The sequence below is a fragment of the Tursiops truncatus genome, chromosome 10 (assembly GCF_011762595.2).
Source record: "Tursiops truncatus isolate mTurTru1 chromosome 10, mTurTru1.mat.Y, whole genome shotgun sequence".
Classification (NCBI taxonomy): Eukaryota; Metazoa; Chordata; class Mammalia; order Artiodactyla; family Delphinidae; genus Tursiops; species Tursiops truncatus.
In genome coordinates, this window is record NC_047043.1 from 92,023,355 (window position 1) to 92,043,353 (window position 19,999).

Sequence of the window (19,999 nt, forward strand, 5' to 3'; positions counted from 1 at the left end):
CGGATCATAAAATTCCTTGGTCATGGGGCTGTATTATAGATGCCACATTGTGGGGAAGTAAGAGACAAAGACCTTATTTTTCACAGGGTCCCTCTGCCAGAGACCCGCAGACATAAAATTCGCTTCTAGTCTAACTTAGGCCTTTGGTACAAGTATGGTTTAATCTGTCAGCAAAAGATTTTTCTGATTACCTAATGTTTTTATCTTTTAACAGCTTTATTGAGAGAGAATCCATTTACCGTGCAAAACCAGTTGAAATTGTTCAATGGTATTTTGTATATTCACAGAGTAGTGTGACCATCGGTGGTATCTAATTTCAGAATATTTTCATTATCCAGGAATGAAACCATGTACCCATTAGAAGAAGCCACTCCTGCTTCCCTCTCCCCCAGTCCCTGGCAACCACAATTCTACTTTCTATCTCTCTAGATTTCCCTATTCTGGATATGTTACATAAATGCAGTCGTATGATATGTGGCATTTTATGATTGGCTTCTTTACTTAGCATAATGGTTTCAGATGACACCCATGCTGTAGCATCATGGATGTTGGCTTTTTTTCATTTACTGCCATTTTTTTTTTTTCTTAAAACCGTCTGAGGCATAGGCACGTGAAAGCAGAGTCGACGTGTTTGTTGGCATTCTTAAGACCTCTTCGTGCTCTCCGTTGTTAATCTTTTTCTCAGAACACCGTGCCAGTTCAGAGCTGTCTTACAAGTTTTGCACATCTGTTCGGGACTAAGGTTTTCATCAGATACTATCTTTGCAAATTTGTCAATGTAATTCTCACAATCAGCAGAACGTGTATCTCTTTGATTACGATATTTTATGCTATGGCACGCGTCATTCTTCTGCAGCTGATACTTGGAATATTCACGCTTACTGTTGGTGTTCACTTCTTCAAAGTACATTCTAGCATGCTTCAAAACCAAAAGACTAGTCAGTAGCATATGTCCACTCTTTGATAAACAAAAAGCCATTCAACACATGGTCCAGATCTTCATTTTTTTAAGCTTTGCAACGTTTTCCCATTAGTGCTTGGCTGTCATTATCACTGTAAAACTCACATAACTAGTCTTTATTTTAGTCATATAGATTCTTCACCATATTTATCAGTAGATGTCTTACAGATAGACCTTGATTAAACTTTTTTCTTCTGTTTATTGAGGTATAGTTGACTTACAATGTTGTGTTAGTTTCAAGTGTACAGCAGAGTGATTGAGTTATATATATTCTTTTTCAGATTCTTTTCCATTATAGGTTATTACCAGGTATTGAGTAGAGTTCCCTATGCTATACAGTAGGTCCTTGTTGTTTATCTATTTTATATACACGAGTGTGTATCTGTTAATGCCAAACTTCTAATTTAACCCTCCCCACCCTTTTCCCCTTTGGTAATTATAAATTTGTATACTGTCTGTGAGTCTATTTCTGTCTTGTAGATAAGTTCATTTGTATCACTTTTTTATTTTTTAATTTTTATTTATTTATTTATTTTTTGCTGTACGCGGGTCTCTCACTGTTGTGGCCTCTCCCGTTGCGGAGCACAGGCTCCGGACCCGCAGGCTCAGCGGCCATGGCTCATGGGCCCAGCCGCTCCGCGGCATGTGGGATCTTCCGAGACCGGGGCACGAACCCGTGTCCCCTGCATCGGCAGGCAGACCCTCAACCCGTGTGCCACCAGGGAAGCCCTGTATCACTTTTTTAGATTCCACATATAAGTGATATGATGCTTGTCTTTCTCTGTCTGACTTACTTCACTTAGTATGATAATGTCTAGGTCCATCCATGTCTTTTGCAATGACTCTACCTGTGTGCTATTGGTCATGGTATTTCCTGTTCTCATCACTGTAATCCACTGGCATATATTTGGTTCTTTCTGATATTTTCATAATGTAGTTAAATCAAAAGTTACAAAATAGCAGAGACAGCAAAGGTGCTTAGGACCGGCAGGGTCACTGGTATGGAACTGACACCTCACTTCAGTTCAAGCTGGGTTTTGCCATAGATAATTTTGGTGGTAAACTTAAGGTAAAAAAATCTTTGAGTTTTAAAAACTTCTAGTTTCAGTTTTTTTCTAGCTTTACTGAGGTATAATTGACAAATAAATTGTATTATATTTAAGGTATACAAGGTAACAATTTGATATACGTTGTGTATTACCACAATGTGTATACACTGTGTGATTACAACAGTCAAGTTAGTTAACACATCCCTTACCTCACAGAGTTACTGATTTTGTGTGTGTCTGTGGTGAGAGCCCTTGAAATTCCTAAGAGCAGATGTTCAGTATACAAGATGGTATTATTAACTAGTCACCATGCTGTACATTAGATCCCCAGAACTTACTTGTAACTGAAAGTCTGTACCCTTTGACCATCATCTCCCCATCTTCCCCAACCTCCAGCCCCTGGCAACTGCTGCTATGTTCTTGTTCTATCAGTTTGGCTTTTTAAAATTCCACATAGGAAATCATCATGCAGTATTTAACTTTCTGTGTCTGGCTTATTTCACTTAGCGTAGTATCTACCAGATTTAGCCATGTGGTAATAATGGAACTCTTTTTATGGATGAATAATAATCTGTCATATATATTTATCACATAAAAGTATGATAATATATCTCTATATATCTATCTATATATCACAGCACATTTTAATAATTCATCTGTCAACAGACACTTACGCTGTTTCCATATCTTGGTTACTCATGCTGCAATGAACGAGGGAGTGCAGATCCCTCTCTGAGATACTGATTTTATTTCCTTTGGACAAATACCCAGAGGTAGAATTGCTGGATCATATGGTAGTTCTATTTTAAATTTTTTGAGCAACCTGCATACGGTTTTTCATAGTGGCTGCACCAGTTTATATTCCCACCAACAGTGCACAAGGGGTTCTCTTAATACCCTCACTGATGCTTATCTCTTGTCATTTTGATAACAGCCATTTTCACACCGGTGAGGTGATATCTCATTGTGGTTTCTGTTTGTATTTCTGTGATGAGTCGTGACATTGAGCGCCTTTTCATATACCTGTTGGCTATTTGTATGTCTTCTTTAGAAACATCTATTCAGGTTCTTGGCCCATTAAAAAACAAAATCATGTGTTTTTTTTGCTATTGGGTTGTACGAGTTCCTCATATATTTTGGGTATTAACCTCTAGTCAGATACATAGTTTGCAAATATTTTCTCCCATTTCGTACGTTTTCTTTGCATTTTGTTGATTGCTTTGCTCTGCAAAAGTCATTTCAGTTTTTGAAACTTTTCAGGATTTCGAATTAAGAATTTTGGCCCTGTGTTTCCTGAGTTAAAGGCATCTTTTTGTGCTCCCATGGTCTTTTGCACACATCTTTATCATGGCCCTCGACCCGCTGACTTGAGTCTATGTGCATATACTGCTTATGTCTTTTTGTAATAGACTGTAAGCAACTATGTTCTAATCTCTTTTGTCCCCCCCTCAGTGCCTACTGATTAGGTGTTTATTGAATTAATGAATAATACATCAGGTGATTTAGATGTTTAGGAGAGAAGCACTGGTACAAGTTAGATGGGGACAATTGTTAGAATCAGCTTATGTGTTTATACCAATGTTTCTCAACTTCTGCACTTTGGACGTTTTGGTCCAGGAAGGTCTTTGATGTGGGGCCTGTCCTGTGCGTTGTAGGATGTTTAGCGACATCCTTGGCCTCTGCTCACTGGATTCCTGTAGCATCCTTCCCTAATCTCTACCATGTGATAATCAGAAACATCTCCAAACATGGCAACGTGGTTCTGGGGGAGAAAAATCATCACTAGTTCAGAGCTGCTGGTATTCACCATCTTGGCCTTGAGAGTGGTGCGCCCCTGGGTTAAAATATGATTCTGTCATTTATGAGTTGGGCAAGTCAACCTGTAAGATCGTCTAGTGTCCCACTTGTAAAATGGGGAAAGTCATAGTACATATATCCTAAAATGACGCTGAGGACCACATTGAGAACCTGTTAAGACTCCTGGAAGACAGTGAGAGCTCGGTAATCCGCAGCACTGAGGAGGAAAGTGAGTACCTCTTGATCTAAAGCTGTGTCTTTTTATCTCTCACACATACCTGTGTGTCTGTCTCTGTGTATGTCTCTGGGTTTCTGTATCTATGTCTTTCTGTTCCTCTGTCTCTATCCTCCCTGTCTATCTCACTGTTTCTCTGTGTCTCTCTCTGTCCATATCTATTTCTATGTTATCTTTAATTCTTAGTCTCTCTGTGTCTTTCTGTCCATATCTATGTCTATGCTATCTCTAAGTCTCTGTGTCTCTGCTTCTCTCTCTCTCTTTTTTGAGGGAGAGACCACATTCACACAACTTTTATTATAGTATATTGTTATAGTTGTTCTCTTTTATTATTATTATTGTTACTCTCTTACTGTGCCTAATTTATAAGTTAAACTTTATCATAGGTATGTATGTATAGAAAAAAACATAACCTATCAATAAATAGGGTTCAGTACTCTCTGTGGCTCCAGGCATCCACTGGGTGTCTTGGAATGTTTCCCCCATGGATAAGGGGAGATAGCTGTCTTAGAAGTTCACAGACTCTGGAATCCAGCTTGTTTCAAGTCCCAGTCTCTCCGTGTCTCTTTTTGTGTCCATGTTTTTATGTCTCTCTATCTCAAAGTCCCACTTTATGTCTGTCTATGTCTCTGTGTCCTTCTGCCTCTCTATGTCAGTTTCTCTCTCCCTCCCTGTCTCTGTCTCTCTGGCCCCGTCTAGAGGATTTAGGACAGTACACCAATATGGTAGAGAGAGCTGGAAGTGCCCCTTGGGTGAAGTGGGCAAGGTCAGATCACAGAGACCTTTGCTGCCTAGTAGTATAAGAGGGCAGAAGTTCCTGTTAAAATAGCAGACTAGCAGAAATGTCTACGCTTGATCTGACAACATTGGGGAAATACTGAACTTTCCTGACAGGAGGATAATACTGTTTCAGGAGGTTTTGGAGTTGGAAGAGATGGGTGTTATGGGGTGAAGCAGGATGTGATTGTAGTGATCTAAACATAAGGCCATGAAGGTTGGAATCAGAATAGTGCAGTTGGAATGGTCAACCCAGGAAAGAGTTGAAGGAAGTAATGGCAGAACTTTGTAACTGGCAGTGGAGGGCGCATGATAAAAATTGAGAGAGTGTGGGCTTTTGAATCAGATCAAAGTTGAATTATTGATTCTGCCCCGTGCTAGTCTGGGGAGGTCTTTCAAGCAACTCAACAGCACTGAACCATGACCTTCCTCTAAAATGGAGACGATAATGTCTGTCATGAGGGGCTGTCATGATGGAGACTTTGTGTGAAGTTTAGCAGGAAGTATCAGGCACTCAAAAAAGGTAGCTACAATTTATAGAGATAAAGAAGGAGGGAGATGAGAGTTGAGTTGTTCTGGAGCGTGAAGGAACAGCCTGGACGGTGAGCAGAAGCGATCTGCTTTTATGTGGAGCAGCCTCATTTAAATCTGATTGTAAAGAGAAGTACATTTTCTAGAGCAAGAGAGACTTGGAGCGAACCAGCCTTACATTTTACAGCTCTGCTGGGCACCTGTGTGCCCCAAACCAGGTCATTTATAGTGTTGATGAGCCTAGATAGATTTGGAACACTCTGGTTTGCGCTTGAATACAAAATCCGCCCCTTTCTTCCTAGTGGCACCATGAAATACAGCTGAAGAAATCCCTGATATTGTTGATACTATGGTGCAGATATAGAACATGATGAATGAGAGTCACAGTTGGTAACCAATATTAGATCACGATGACAAGGAAATTCATTGTTGGGAACTTTCCTATAAAGAGCGGATAGTACTATCAGTCCATTCTCTGAGTCAGAAGCTTACTTTTTGAGAAATTATCCTTTCCACCTCTACTCTGCCTTTTCATGGTACTGTGGTTGGATTTAATGCCTCTCTCTTGACACCTGCTTTTGCACAAAATGCCTTTCACTTTTCTAATGCCGTGCCCCTCGTTTGTGATCATTAATTCAGAGTGCTCGGGCTTGTTGGAATTTTCATTTGGCAACGTGATAAATTGTGTACTGGGGTATTTCTTGGTTCTGTGTGTTTGTTGATGAAATTGGCATGAGCTTCACAGTGGTTTTGGCTGCGTGCCTGGGACAGTGCATATATAACAGCTTTAAAATCTACTCTATCTTTCTCTGACCTGCCCTTTCACGTTTATTTGCAGGGTTTCATGTGGGATTGGGATATATCCAATCTGGTGATAGCTATGGTTTTTGCCTGCCCTGCATTCCTTCCCTTTGCTTCTAATAAGTTTACTGTGCTCTTCTTTTGGAAGACCACTGCCAATCCCATGTTGTCCTGGTTTTACTATCAATCTTGATCCCCCTTGGAGGGACATGTCATTCATTTTGTCTCAGAATACTCTAGTCTCCAGTCACAATGTTTGGTTTGTGGATTAGCCTTTTCATTCATTTATGCAGCAGGATTTACTGAGCACCTACTATTTGTTAAGTGCTACGTTTTGTTGTGTATACCACAGTAAGTAAAATAGGGTCTCTGTGCTTAGAGAATTTACACTCTAGTTGAAGAAGACATAAAACAAACCTGTAAACAGGAATACAATTAAGTGTCAGATAATGGTTTTACTTAAAAACTTAAAAAACATGTGAGAGGCTTGAAGCGTGATTGAAGGCAGGGATGGTGGGTAGCAATTTTAGAAAGGGGGTTCATGGAAGACCTTTATGATCAAGTGACATTTGGTCTGAATGAAGTGAGGGAATAAGCCACATCGATATCTTAGAGAAAAGTGTTTTGGGGTAGGAAGAACTGCAGGTGCAAATGCCCTGAGGCTGTAGCAGGGAGGGCAGTGTGACTAAAACAGCATGAGTGAGGTCCGAGTGATGGGGAATGAGGACAGAGAGGTAGGTAGGGGCCAGATTGTCGAGGAGCTTATGGTCTATGGAGAAGACATTGATTGACTGGAATTGTGAAGGGAAGGCATTGGAGGGTTTTGAATGTGGCAGTGAGGAACACGCGTTAATTAGAATGTTCCCTGAGATACAGATGCTGGGAGAGAAAGGGTCTTCTCTACCTTTAGGATAATAAGCTTTGAGGATGATATAAGATCGAGCAGCTTTTAATCCTCTTCGGAGCCGTGTGGAGAAAGGCAAGTTATTGCACTGAAATCAAGGAACAAATACAAAAAGGGAAATAGCGAAAAACTGAGGTCAAAGAGGGACAGAAAGAAAAAGAGTTGTACCAACATAAGACCCTGGATCCAGCTATTCCTGAGGTACCTCTGCTTATGTGAACCAGTGCATTCAATTTTTTCTCTAACTTCTGTTGAGTGTGATTCCAGTGAGAGGTATCTGTCACCTAAAGAGTCTTGAGTTATAATCATTGTTTGCAGGGTGGCCATTATTGATATCCAGTCTTAAATTATGGCTCCTAAAAACCCTCACCATTTTACATTTTCTTATTTGAGTATCAAAGTAATAAGGTGAGGCAAGCAGACAATAAATAATACCTGGCATAGCAATGAGTAGAGAGGTCAGGGGCACTGCACCAAGTGACTCGCTCGATGTTAAATTGATAATAATTCTCAGAGCCAGAATTTGAAAGATGTGACTATAGAATCTATACTTTGCCCATTATTCTGTTAGTTTAGTGGTTACTGTTGTGGTTTTAAAATAAGTCCTCAAATTATTTTATACTCCAGCTTTCGAGAGATGGAGAATAATTCTCCTCTCCAGTGTGGGCTAGACTCAGTGATGCGCTTCTAGTGAATAGGAGGAAAAAGAAAGCAGAGAAGCGTGTGCAACTTTCGAGTTTAGGTCATAAAAGGTAGTGTGATTTCCTTGCTCTGTGTTGGATCACTCACTCTAAGGGAAGCCCACTGCCTTGTCATCAGGCCACTCAAGCAGTCCTACTCTGGAGACCCATGTGGTGAGGAACTGAGACTTCCAGCCAATAGCCATGTGAGTAAACTGTCTTTGTTTGTTTTTTGAATTTTATTTATTTTATACAGCAGGTTCTTGTTGGTTATCTATTTTATACATATTAGTGTATATATGTCAATCCCAATCTCCCAGTTCATCCCACCACCCCCGTCCCCCTCCACACCCCTGATGTCCCCCCTTGGTGTCCATACATTTGTTCTCTACATCTGTGTCTCTATTTCTGTCTTGCAAACCGGTTCATCTGTACAATTTTTCTAGATTCCACACATATGCGTTAATATACGATATTTGTTTTTAAGTCTTTCTGACTTACTTCACTCTCTATGACAGTCTCTAGGTCCATCCATGTCTCTCCAAATTACCCAGTTTCGTTCCTTTTTATGGCTGGGTGAGTAAACTGTTTTGTAAGCTGATCCTCCAGACCTGGTCAAGCCTTCACCCTTTGGTGACCACTGGTGTGATTTCTGATGAAAGATAATGTCAAGGGATCAAGTATATATGATACAACTATAAATTCCATTTCAGATTTGGTTTCTGTTCTCTACAGAAGAATGCTTTGACCACAGTGATACAGTTGAGTGCCAAAAACACCCCAACATAATGGTTTATCTCTTGGGAACTAGAACACTAAGGAAAGGGCAAATAGCATGTCCCGTGCATGGGATTCTGCGTTTTGGATAATTTTATTAGGTTAATTGGTAGATTGGGAACAAAACCCTAGATCTCAATTTAATATGTAAACAAAAATTTAACCAATTAATTGAAACATTATATACAATATGAAGAAATGGGAATGATTTAAATACTTAACACAGGGAAGTGATATTATGGTATATCAAAGAATACCTTGATTGGTTATTAAGCAAATGTTAACATTTATAATGTGGAAAAAATGTAGCGCCATGGGAAAATGTGTGAAAGTCACAGCAAGTGAATAAGCAGAAAATAAAATTATAACTATATTGATTATATTAATGTAAATATTAAATATAAAGCTAGATAAGGATATAAACATATAATTAAAAGAAGTTATTGATTAGAATAGAAGAATTCTTAGCGTTTGGATCTCTACTTATAATATCACTTGTGTACTTTTATATTTTTTGATTTTTAAAATTTATTTTTTATACAGCAGGTTCTTATTAGTTATCTATTTTATACATATTAGTGTATACATGTCAATCCCAATCTCCCAGTTCATCCCACCACCACCCCTCCGCCGCCACTTCCCCCCTTTGTGTCCATACGTTTGTTCTCTACATCTGTGTCTCTATTTCTGCCTTGCAAACTGGTTCATCTGTACCATTTTTCTAGATTCCACATTTGTGTGCTTTTAAAATGTTGCGTTCCAGCCGGACTTAATTTTCCATGTATGTGCTTATTGGTGGGACACTTGCCTCTGATGATCTCAAGCCCATAGTTCTATTAATACAGTGTGAGTTTTGGATTTCTTCTTTAGCTGTAATTTGTAACTTCACTATAAAGCATCTCCTTTGGGCATTATCCTTGGGTTAATTTCCTGAGATTTAACAACTATGTTTGGGGTCTGAATGTTTTCATGTATATGAAATCTCCTGCTTTAGCAGAAGGATTGGGTCCAATATTTGAAGAGTTGTGCTTTAGAGTTTTCCAAATTTTAGTTACCCTCAAGATTATGGCCACAGTCACAAACTACCTGCACTATGACTTATTATAATGATTTTTTCTTTAAATTTATTAATATGTTCATATGTTGCTATTGCCCCTCACAACCTCAGGCATTAATCTGTTGTGGAAAGTCGGATGATGAACCCAGATGTAGCCTCAGGATCCTCATTACCACGGTGCCCTAGGGAGCCCCATTTTCCAAGCTCCCTTCTCAACACAGCTGTGTGACTAGATCTCATGAATGAAATGTGAGTGGATTGAGATAAATGAGCTTCTCGGTCACCTTTAGTTCTGAGATCTGAAATTGACAGCTTCATGAAATACAAATAGAGATATTTGATGAAAAGTTAAATACTAATACGTTTAGGGTGTTTCCAAGTGAGTTCACAGGTTGGCTTTTTAGCAGATTCTCAGAGATCTCCATTTCTTTTCACTCCATTGCCCCTTGAGTTATGATGGCTGTCTGAGTGCAGGGTTTTCTCAGGGCACTTTGGAAATAAAAATTTATCTGTTAGATAGATGGTTTTTTTTTTTTTTTTTCCAACTTTTTACTGGCTCCCGGTAAGAGAATGAGGAATCTTTTCCATCATTTGCCATGTGACTTTGCTGCTTCCTTAGAGGGAGGAGAGTACTTCCCCATTTCGTTAACATTGAATTAGGTCATATAACTTGGTTTGATCAACAGAACGTGAGAGAATGTGACAGTAAGCAGAGCCTTACATGTGTTTGTGTGGTTTGATTTGGACTCTTGCATTAGAAGAACACGTTCCAGGCAGCTGGTTCAAGGAGAACGAAGGGACATGTCGAACTGATTAGAATGCATTGCTACCTGGAGCCAAGCCCAGCCAAGCTCAGTTGAGTCACAGCCTGCCTGCAGACTCATGAGTGAGAAATGAATGCCTATTTTTGTGAGCTGGTAAATTTCAGGTCTTTTTATTACACGGCTACATTGCTGACAAATACACTCAGTACATACAGTTGTCTGGAAAAAGCAGTTTCTCTGCAAGATACTGGGAGTAGAAGTAAAAGAAATAGCCCTCAAAGAAACTGTCAGTTTTCACAGGAAAAAAAGGAAGAGAGTAAGAAATGAAAGCATGTTAACAAAGATGATAGATACATGTATTTGATAAAGAGAAAACCAATAATAAGTTCTTCCTGGATAAATACATGTTTATTAAAAAGTTGCAGCTATCATTGGAGACTTTTATGTGTGCCCCTGGGTCTGGGCTTGACATATTTGTAGATTATGTGTGCCGGTGTTTTCTTTTCACCAGCCCGAATAGCCAAGGAAATACTGTACTTAGGAGGGAATATTACCTCTACTTGTTGCTGACAGGAGCCAGTGGGTAATTCCGCCTGCATTAACTTACTGAAATGCTGTTCTCAAATATTTCATTAAAAAAGAGTTGTTTTTTGTTCTAAAAAGGGTAGAAGACTTGAAGGGAAAATAAGCCACCTCTTTTAATAACAAGAAGGTGGTTTGGTTCATATTTGTAATAACTTTGCATATTGTTTTCTAAATTTCATTCACTCAAAATTGTGGTCAGTCACATCCCGTCTGTAAGTTACACTGACTGATAGCTTATGTTTCATCTGAAGGTAAATTAATTTTACAGTTACAGCAGAGGAAATTCAGGCACACTGTTTGTCATGGACAGTTGTCCTCTGATACTTGGGTCTGCTCTTCTGCATTATAGAACTGTTTCTGGGAAGTTCCTCAGTTAGGGAACACATTTCCCAGCCTCCCTTCTTTCCAGATGTGGTCCAGAGACTAGATCTCACCAGTGGAGTGTCAGTGGAAGTGAGGTGTCCCTTCTGAGCCCAGAGTTATAAGAACTGTCTGTATATTAAATGCATTCTTTCTCCTTTTGCCAGCTGGGCTGGAAGCCACCCCAAGAACTTAGGGGATGGCGGTGCCACAGTCGGAAGTAGCCTGGTTTCCTCATTCACCAGGTATATGAAAGCAGGTCACTGACCAGGAGCACCCTCCGTAGACTGTTACCTGAGCAAGGTGTGAATTCAGTTGTATTTAGGCTCCTGGCACCTTCAAGATCATCTGTTACAGCAGCTAGTGTCACCAATGCAATAGGATTACTATGAGGTAGCTACAAAAATCAATACTTACCAAAGAAAAAAAATCATTTTTATACCCACTTCCACTGGGTTCCAACCTTGATAAGTGTATTGTGCGTTGGGAAATACTCTTCTGGTGCTTGGACGGACAGATCAAATGTCATGTGAGCGATATTTCCTTTCTTGTTCTTAAGCCCTTGCTGCCAGTTGACTGGAGTATTCTGTTTGCAATTTTAATGTTTGTCACCTGCTGTTGAGACGTTGCTGACCTTGAAACGCTACGAAGTCATGTCAGCGTTCCCTCTGATTCTCGGGAGGACAGCAGTCAAAGCGCGGACACTCTATTATTCATAAAAAGGACTGACTGACAGGTCAAGCGAGACATGTTTCTCCTCGGCGTGCTTTCAAAGTGGCCTGCTATTTAATTGAAAGTGTCCAGCGCTCTATCATTCCAAAGTGCTTGTGTCTTCTTTTGTCAAGCTGTGGACACCGCTTACAATCCAACCTGCTCACCCGGGGGAACCTCCAGAAGGAGGATTCTAGACCTGCCCTGCTGTTTCTTTTAAGTCCTTTTTGTGATTTTTTTAGAAACGTACCTGAGGAAAAGGATTAAGGGTTGGGAATTCCTCTGTGCAGGATACGTGACACAGTAGTTAGGGTTAGTCCTGCTAACTGCTGTAACATAAAAGTCCTTTCCAGCGATCCCGGTGGGGGTCATCTTTTGTACTTGAATTCGGAGGCTGGCCTGCTTCCCCCTTGTTGTACTATCCTACTCTGGGGCCTTGAAGTTCTTCCAGCTGGTAGATGAGCAAAAGGGGATTGCGAGTGGGAATCTTCTTTCACACTGAGCATTTTGCAAAACCATCCCTTCCAGCAAATGAAGGCAAACAAAGTCGTTTTTAGACTGTCTTTTGAACCACACCCTACTTCCTTATTTTGCTGCCAGGATTTCTGGCAGAGCCCAAGTTTGGTGGGACCTTTTCTCAGCTGCTCTTTTGTTCCGAAGGCCTCTCTGACTTCTCATTCTGATTACAAACCTGTTCATGGGCCCCACGGAACTGAGCCCTGGCTGAGTTCATTATGACACGGGAAGTGCTTACTTATTTTATTAGCAGTGATGAATAATTTTCTTTAGTTGTAGACTAAGAGCGTGTATGTAATATGCATTTCACTGAGCCTAGTGATTGACATGCTTTCTCATACAGATAGCAGGAGGCTGCAGTTTTCTCTGTGCAAGGAGCCCAGAACCTGCTTTGATTGCTGGAGTTCGTGCTGGGGGATCCGCATGGAGTTGGCTATTGAGTGCCTGGTGGGGAAAGTCTCCTGGGAGCTGACCTTCCCAGTGGGCTTCTGTATATTAAATTCTTCACAGTTTGAGAGTCTCAGAGGACCCTAGTGACTGAAGGTCTTTTGAATGGATAATAGCTAAGCTGTTTGATGTTGGCTGAGACATGACTGCTGTCCGGCTTCCTATGATGCCTTCACACTGCCGCCTGTGTCCTGAGATGTGCAAAAGAGAGCTGTCCGAAGTGTGTTCTATGTTGCTATCATTGTGTCCTAAGTGGTGCTTCCATATATTCCTTCCAGCTCTATTCTGTGTTCTCTCTTAGCTTGTGACCTTCTCTCTCCTTCTACCAGGTAGCTTAATGGTAAAGTGCATGCGTTCTAGAACTACTCAGTCAGACAAGGGCCAAGGTTCAGTCCCACTGCTTCCTGGCATGATGCGGGACAAGATTTTTTTTTTTACTTCTGAAACTGAGTTTTCTTATCAGTGTAATGGAGACAATAATACCCACCTTATGTGGTAGTTATGCAGATGAACTGAATAAATGCATGTAAAGCATTTAGCATAGTTTGGGCAGTGGCTAAAGGGAGCTGTTATTATCGGTCATGTCCTTGCCTCCTTTGTTTCAGCTCTCCTGGCCAGGGCTTCCCTTGGCTGGAATTTCATCTCTCTGCTATCAGCTCAGGGATTCACAGAGTATTTGGAGTGGTAGCTTTTCCTAGATCAACCCAGAAGCTGGAAATTTCTTTCCCAAATGCGTCTGCATTAGGAAATCTGATGATGATGGTTTAAAAAAAAAAAAAAGAAGGTAATCTTTCCTGAAGGCTAATTATGTGCCAGGCTCTGCACAAAGCATTTTGTGTGTGGATCATACATCATGTGATTCCCTCTAAGACTCTGTGTATTAGGTATCATGTCTTCCCATCTTACAGATGAGAAAACCAAGGCCAGACTGTTTTCAGTACCTTGTCTAACACGCTACAAACAGTGAACAGCAGAGCCAGAATGTAAACCCAAGTCTGTCTGACTCTCTGGTGCCAGTTAACTGCTGTTGATATCCTTCCTGAAAAAGTGGGCAGGACTTGTAAAGCAGTCTTTAGTCTCTCAAAACCCATTTCACCTTTTCATCCCCCTGGCACAGTCAGGAAACCGAGACCACCCCAGGCATTTCAGACTGAGGGGATACAGCCCAGGGAACCGGTTACACGGTATTGGAAGGCTGAAAGAAAAACACCCTGAAGTGGTGTGGAAGTAGTAACTGCAGGAAGCAGGAATCACCCCAGGGAAAAAGGGGTGCTGTGGAGCTCCAGGTACTTGAGGGGGAGGAAGTGCTGCAGGGCTGGGTGCTCAGGCTCAGAGCTTGCCGTGTGTCTCGATACTCAGCCCACTTGGGGGCGCCATAGACTGGGGATGTTATAGGGCTATTATCCTGAATCCTGAGAAACACAGAAGCTAACTGATGCTGTTGGAATAACGCCGACCTGGGCTGAACACAGGAGAGAGTCGCTTTCCCACCCTATCTCCTCCCAGGCCCTGCACTGCAGACCCTAACTGGAGGCTAGTGAGCCGGGGCACCCGGCAACCAGTTTGCAGACTCCCAGGCCATCATGGCACAGTAGGATGGAGAAGGTGGGCTTGGGCTGAGAAAAATGGGCAAATAACAGGCACAATGCCTGTTTCTCTGGCTGGCGTGGAAGTCCAGGTGGACATGGCAGTGGGTGTGGGCAGCTGCCTGTGAGGAGAATGACACCGACTGGGGTAACTGAGGAGAGAGTAACTTTTCTCCTTCAGCAAGCACCGTGCGTTCAATTTTGTCATGATTGGTATTATTTTAGGGCTTTAAGTAAAGTGCATTCTTTCTGCGGTGGCAGTCTCTGTCTGTGCGGTCTTAAACCAAGGGGCACGTCAGCCTCCCGGGGCACTTCCCAGAGTAATTATCTCTCTTGAGCCATTTTTCCTTTCAGCCACAGGTCATCCTAGTAAAAGTATAAGAAACTCCATCGCTGGCCCCGTACTGTGTCTCATTTCCTGGGAGACGTTCCTTCTCTTTGAATTACCCATTTAGTCTTGTGAGAAAATGCTTTAGGGGGAAGGACAGAGCCTGGCAGGTAATAGGGGAGAGGAGGGAGCCTGCAATTTGAAATGCTGAATGGCAATTTTACCTCGGCCAGGCTTGTCACAGGGTTGATGAATGGTCCCCAGTAGCATGCTTGCCGGTGATGTTAAAATCTCCCTCAGGTCCAAGCAGAGTGTTGTGTCTCACCTCTCTGCATCCAGAGACGGTAGGTGGTGCTGTGGCGTTAAAGGATGAAAGGAGAAAAAATGTTACAGAGAAAAAAACAAAAATGATGGAGAAGCAGGGGGTTGTGTGTGCCTGGCTGAAAGAAGGGCAAGATGAATATGCATCCTCATTCAGTGCCTCTCCAATGCAGGTGAGCACTTTTCCGTTTCAGAGCTGGAGGTTGCATAGGAACTTGCAATTACAGATGCTAGCTACGTCAGGCTCTCGCAAATAAAATTGCAGACATGTCAGGCAGCATCCTGCTAACTGGACATGCGGGATGTACGTCTAACCGTAGAAGTTTGGCCGCTTCGTTCCCCCATCTTCTGGTTTTCTTCTCCCATTTCTTTTTTCCCTCCTCACTGCACTCCCACTCTCATTTGCCTTTTTTAGTCTTCCCCTTTGTTACACCCTTTGGGTTCAGTTCAGTAAATTTTGTACCTGGCATTGTTTTCTGAGGCATGGTGGGGTCTCTAGGGGAACAGGATGTAAAAATAGCTTTGTTTTCGTAGAAAGGAAATGACCATTGCTTGTGTACCCATTGAGTCTAGGAACTGAGCTAGGCACTTTTACACTCACTTTATCTTGTTTAACCATTTAATTTATTCACTTATGTAACCCATGTTGCTTGAGCACTTGCTGTGTACTGGTGGTGGAGGGGGGAAGGCATGACCTGTGCCCTTGGTAATGGGGAGACTAGAGCATTGAAAAGCCACTGACTTTGTGTATCTTTGCTGCTTCATGATCTGAATCCTGATGCTTCAATAACATATTTTATGTGGCTTCCCTCAGCATCCTTGCAGCTCTGGAGTCTGACTGCCTGGGTTAAAATCCTGACTTTTCTACTTCCTAACTATCAGGAGTTGGGCAAGTTATTTCATTTCTCAGTGTTTCAGTATTCTGATAGGAGAAAATGGGATAATAGGTCCTACTTCACAGAACAGTTTTGAAAACTAAATGATAACACACACAAGTTTAGGAAAATAACTGGCATATATTAAGTACGTGATAAACTTTAGCTTTCATAGTCCTCATCACCACCTTCAAAATTATTAACACAGTTCCCACCTTTGGAAGATGTACGGTGGCATCTTGCCCCTCCCCAGGCCCCCAACTATGCCTATGCACCAGATGAAAAGGGAGAAGTTTGGGAAAGCTTCATGGAAACGGCGGAATGACAGCTTCCCTGTGCTCTGAGGAAGTTCAGAGGTGAATTTCTAAGCTCAAGAGGGTCACGCACTCTACAGAGAATCAGATGCGACCTATGTTCTTTGTTCCCTGTCAATTTCATATGCTAACGTTCTGCAAACCCTTTTAGTGGGATCATATAATCCCTGAGGTCAAGAGTGGGTATCATCAAAATTAATGCACAGAAATCTCTTGTATTCCTATACACCAATGATGAGAAATCTGAAAGAGAAATTAAGGAAACACTCCCATTTACCATTGCAACAAAAAGAATAAAATACCTAGGAATAAACCTACCTAAGGAGACAAAAGACCTGTATGCAGAAAGCTATAAGACACTGATGAAAGAAATTTAAAATGACAGAAACAGATGGAGACATATACCATGTTTTTGTATTGGAAGAATCAACACTGTGGAAATGACTATACTAGGCAAAGCAACCTACAGGTTCAATGTAATCCCTGCCAAACTACCAATGGCATTTTTCACAGAACTAGGACAAAAAATTGCACAGTTTGTATGGAAACACAAAAGACCCCGAATAGCCAAAGCAATCTTGAGAAAGAAAAATGGAGCTGGAGGAATCAGGCTCCCTGACTTCAGACTATACTACAAAGCTACAGTAATCAAGAGAGTGTGGTACTGGCACAAAAACAGAAATATAGATCAATGGAACAGGATAGAAAACAATAAGTGGTGCTGGGAAAACTGGACAGCTACATGTAAAAGAATGAAATTAGAACACTCCCTAACACCATACACAAAAATAAACTCCAAATGGATTAAAGACTTAAATGCAAGGCCAAACACTATAAAACCCTTAGAGGAAAACATAGGCAGAACACTCCATGACATAAATCACAGCAAGGTCCTTTTTGACCCACCTCCTAGAGAAATGGAAATAAAAACAAAAATAAACATATGGGACCTAGTGAAACTTAAAAGATTTTGCATAGCAAAGGAAACCATAAACAAGATGCAAAGACAACCCTAAGAATGGGAGAAAATAGTTGCAAATGAAGCAACTGACAAAGGAGTAATCTCCAAAATTTACAAGCAGCTCATGCAGCTCAATATCAAAGAAACAACCCAATCCAAAAATGGGCGGAAGACCTAAATAGACATTTCTCCACAGAAGATATACAGATTGCCAACAGACACATCAAAGGATGCTCAACATCATTAATCATTAGAGAAATGCAAATCAAAACCACAATGAGGTATCACCTCACACCAGTGAGTATGGCCATCATCAAAAAATCTACAAACGATAAATAGTGGAGAGGGTGTGGAGCAAAGGGAACCCTCTTGCACTGTTGGTGGGAATGTAAATTGATACAGCCACTGTGGAGAACAGTGTAGAGTTTCCTTAAAAAAATAAAAATAGAACTTCCATATGACCCAGCAATCCCATTACTGGGCATATAGCCTGAGAAAACCATAACTCAAAAAGAGTCATGCACCACAATGTTCATTGCAGCACTGTTTACAATAGCCAGGACATGGAAGCAACCTAAGTGTCCATCGACAGATGAAGGGATAAAGAAGATGTGGCACATATATACAATGGAATATTACTCAGCCATAAAAAGAAACGAAATTGAGTTATTTGTAGTGAGGTGGATGGACCTAGAGACTGTCATACAGAGTGAAGTAAGTCAGAAACAGAAAAATAAATACCAAATGCTAACACATATATATGGAATCTCACAAAAAAAAAAAAGGTTCTGAAGAACCTAGGGGCAGGACAGGAATAAAGACACAGATGTAGAGAATGGACTTGAGGACATGGGGAGGGGGAAGGGTAAGCTGGGACGAAGTGAGAGAGTGACATGGGTGTATATACACTACCAAATGTAAAATAGATATCTAGTGGGAAGCAGCCATGTAGCACAGGGAGATCAGGTCGGTGCTTTGTGACCACCTAGAGGGGTGGGATAAGGGAGGGTGGGAGGGAGATGCAAGAGGGAGGAGATATGGAGATATATGTATACGTATAGCTGATTTACTTAGTTATAAAGCAGAAACTAAGACACTACTGTGAAGCAATTATACTCCAATAAAGATGTTAAAAAAAAAATTTACAGGGGCCAATTAAGTAGAAGGGGATGGTCTCCTCCTCCCAGGTACTTGACTGAAGGCCTCAGGGGAACACTTTTTCCATGATCAACTGGCCAAGGTTCTAATTGTCTCTTTCATTTCACCCATTACAACATCAGTTTAATACAGTCACAAGGCTTCTTTCCAAATTCTAGTAATAAAATCAATATAAAATGGAGTTTCCAATCCATATTTAATTTAATTGTGATTTTCCTTTATTTGTGTTTTAAAAAAAATCTTTTCTAAAGCTCCATGAGTGGTCTGCCCAAAGTGTGAGTGCCTGATTGGTTGACAGATTATTTTACAACTAGTACTTACTGTCTGTTTTTATTAAGGGCTGAGTGGCTTTTAGAGAAAAAACAATAAGGTAAAAAAGAAAAAAAGGGCTTTGATTCATTTATTTCAAATAGAAAATTGTAGAGAAAAAGTTATAAAGTCAGCGACTTTGACAGTATGTACATTTCTTGCATCATATTAATTGGTAGTCATAAATTGTAACAAGTGGACATACGATGCAGAAGTGAAAAGGTAAAGATGTATTGAAGAATTTTAAAGGTATTATGCAGTGGGTGATAATCTTAGTTCTTATATAAGTGAGTTTTTAAATATAAAGCGAAAATACATAGAATGTCAGGACTGTGACTCCAGTGTATATTTTATGAAACTATGGGGATTAGTTCTTATGTAAAAAGGCAGGTGCTGCTTTCTCCATTACTGTCTTTATATTGTTTTTATTTTTCCTTTTAGAATAGTTGGATATTTTTTAGAACTATAAAAAATTTAGATGACTTTTCCGAAATTTTGTTGATATCCTTTGTCATACATTTATATGCCACATACGGCTTTCCTTCATTATTTCCTGTTTTATTTACCCTTGGTTGATATTTGATGAAATAAAAAAAAACAGTTGGTAAACTTCTTATTTTAATCTCCATGGAACCAGTAAAACCTATCACCTGCATTCTGTTCTGATTGGGTTAATTTTAAACAGTTATGCAGTATCTAAGGAGACAGAAACCCTGTATAACTTATAATGAAAATAAAGAAGTCAAAAATTTAGGAACTTTGAGCAAGATGGGCTTCTGATTTAAAACATGCTTTTCAAACATCAATTGTCTGAAAAAATTTTAATTACCTGATATGGATAGGAACCTAGAACTAAACAATCATATATAATCTGGGCCATTGGTTTATAATGCTTCATGTATTTGATATGTCCATCTGAAGTTTGCTACACAGCAATGTGTAAAACATAAGAGAGATGAACTGATTAAATAAATTACCCTGCTATTGGCCAAAAAAAAAAGAGTGGGTATCGTGGAGGCCATAAACTTCAGGTTCAGGACCCCCCACTTTGCGATCACTTCCGGGTTGGACATTCTCTATCAAAACAGCATGAAACAATATACAAGAGTTGAGCAGGTGCTGGTAGCGCCCCGCCTAAGTCTTTTTTGCCGCACTGGGGCACCCCTCTCCCAGCTGCTGTGGGTTCAGGCTGCTA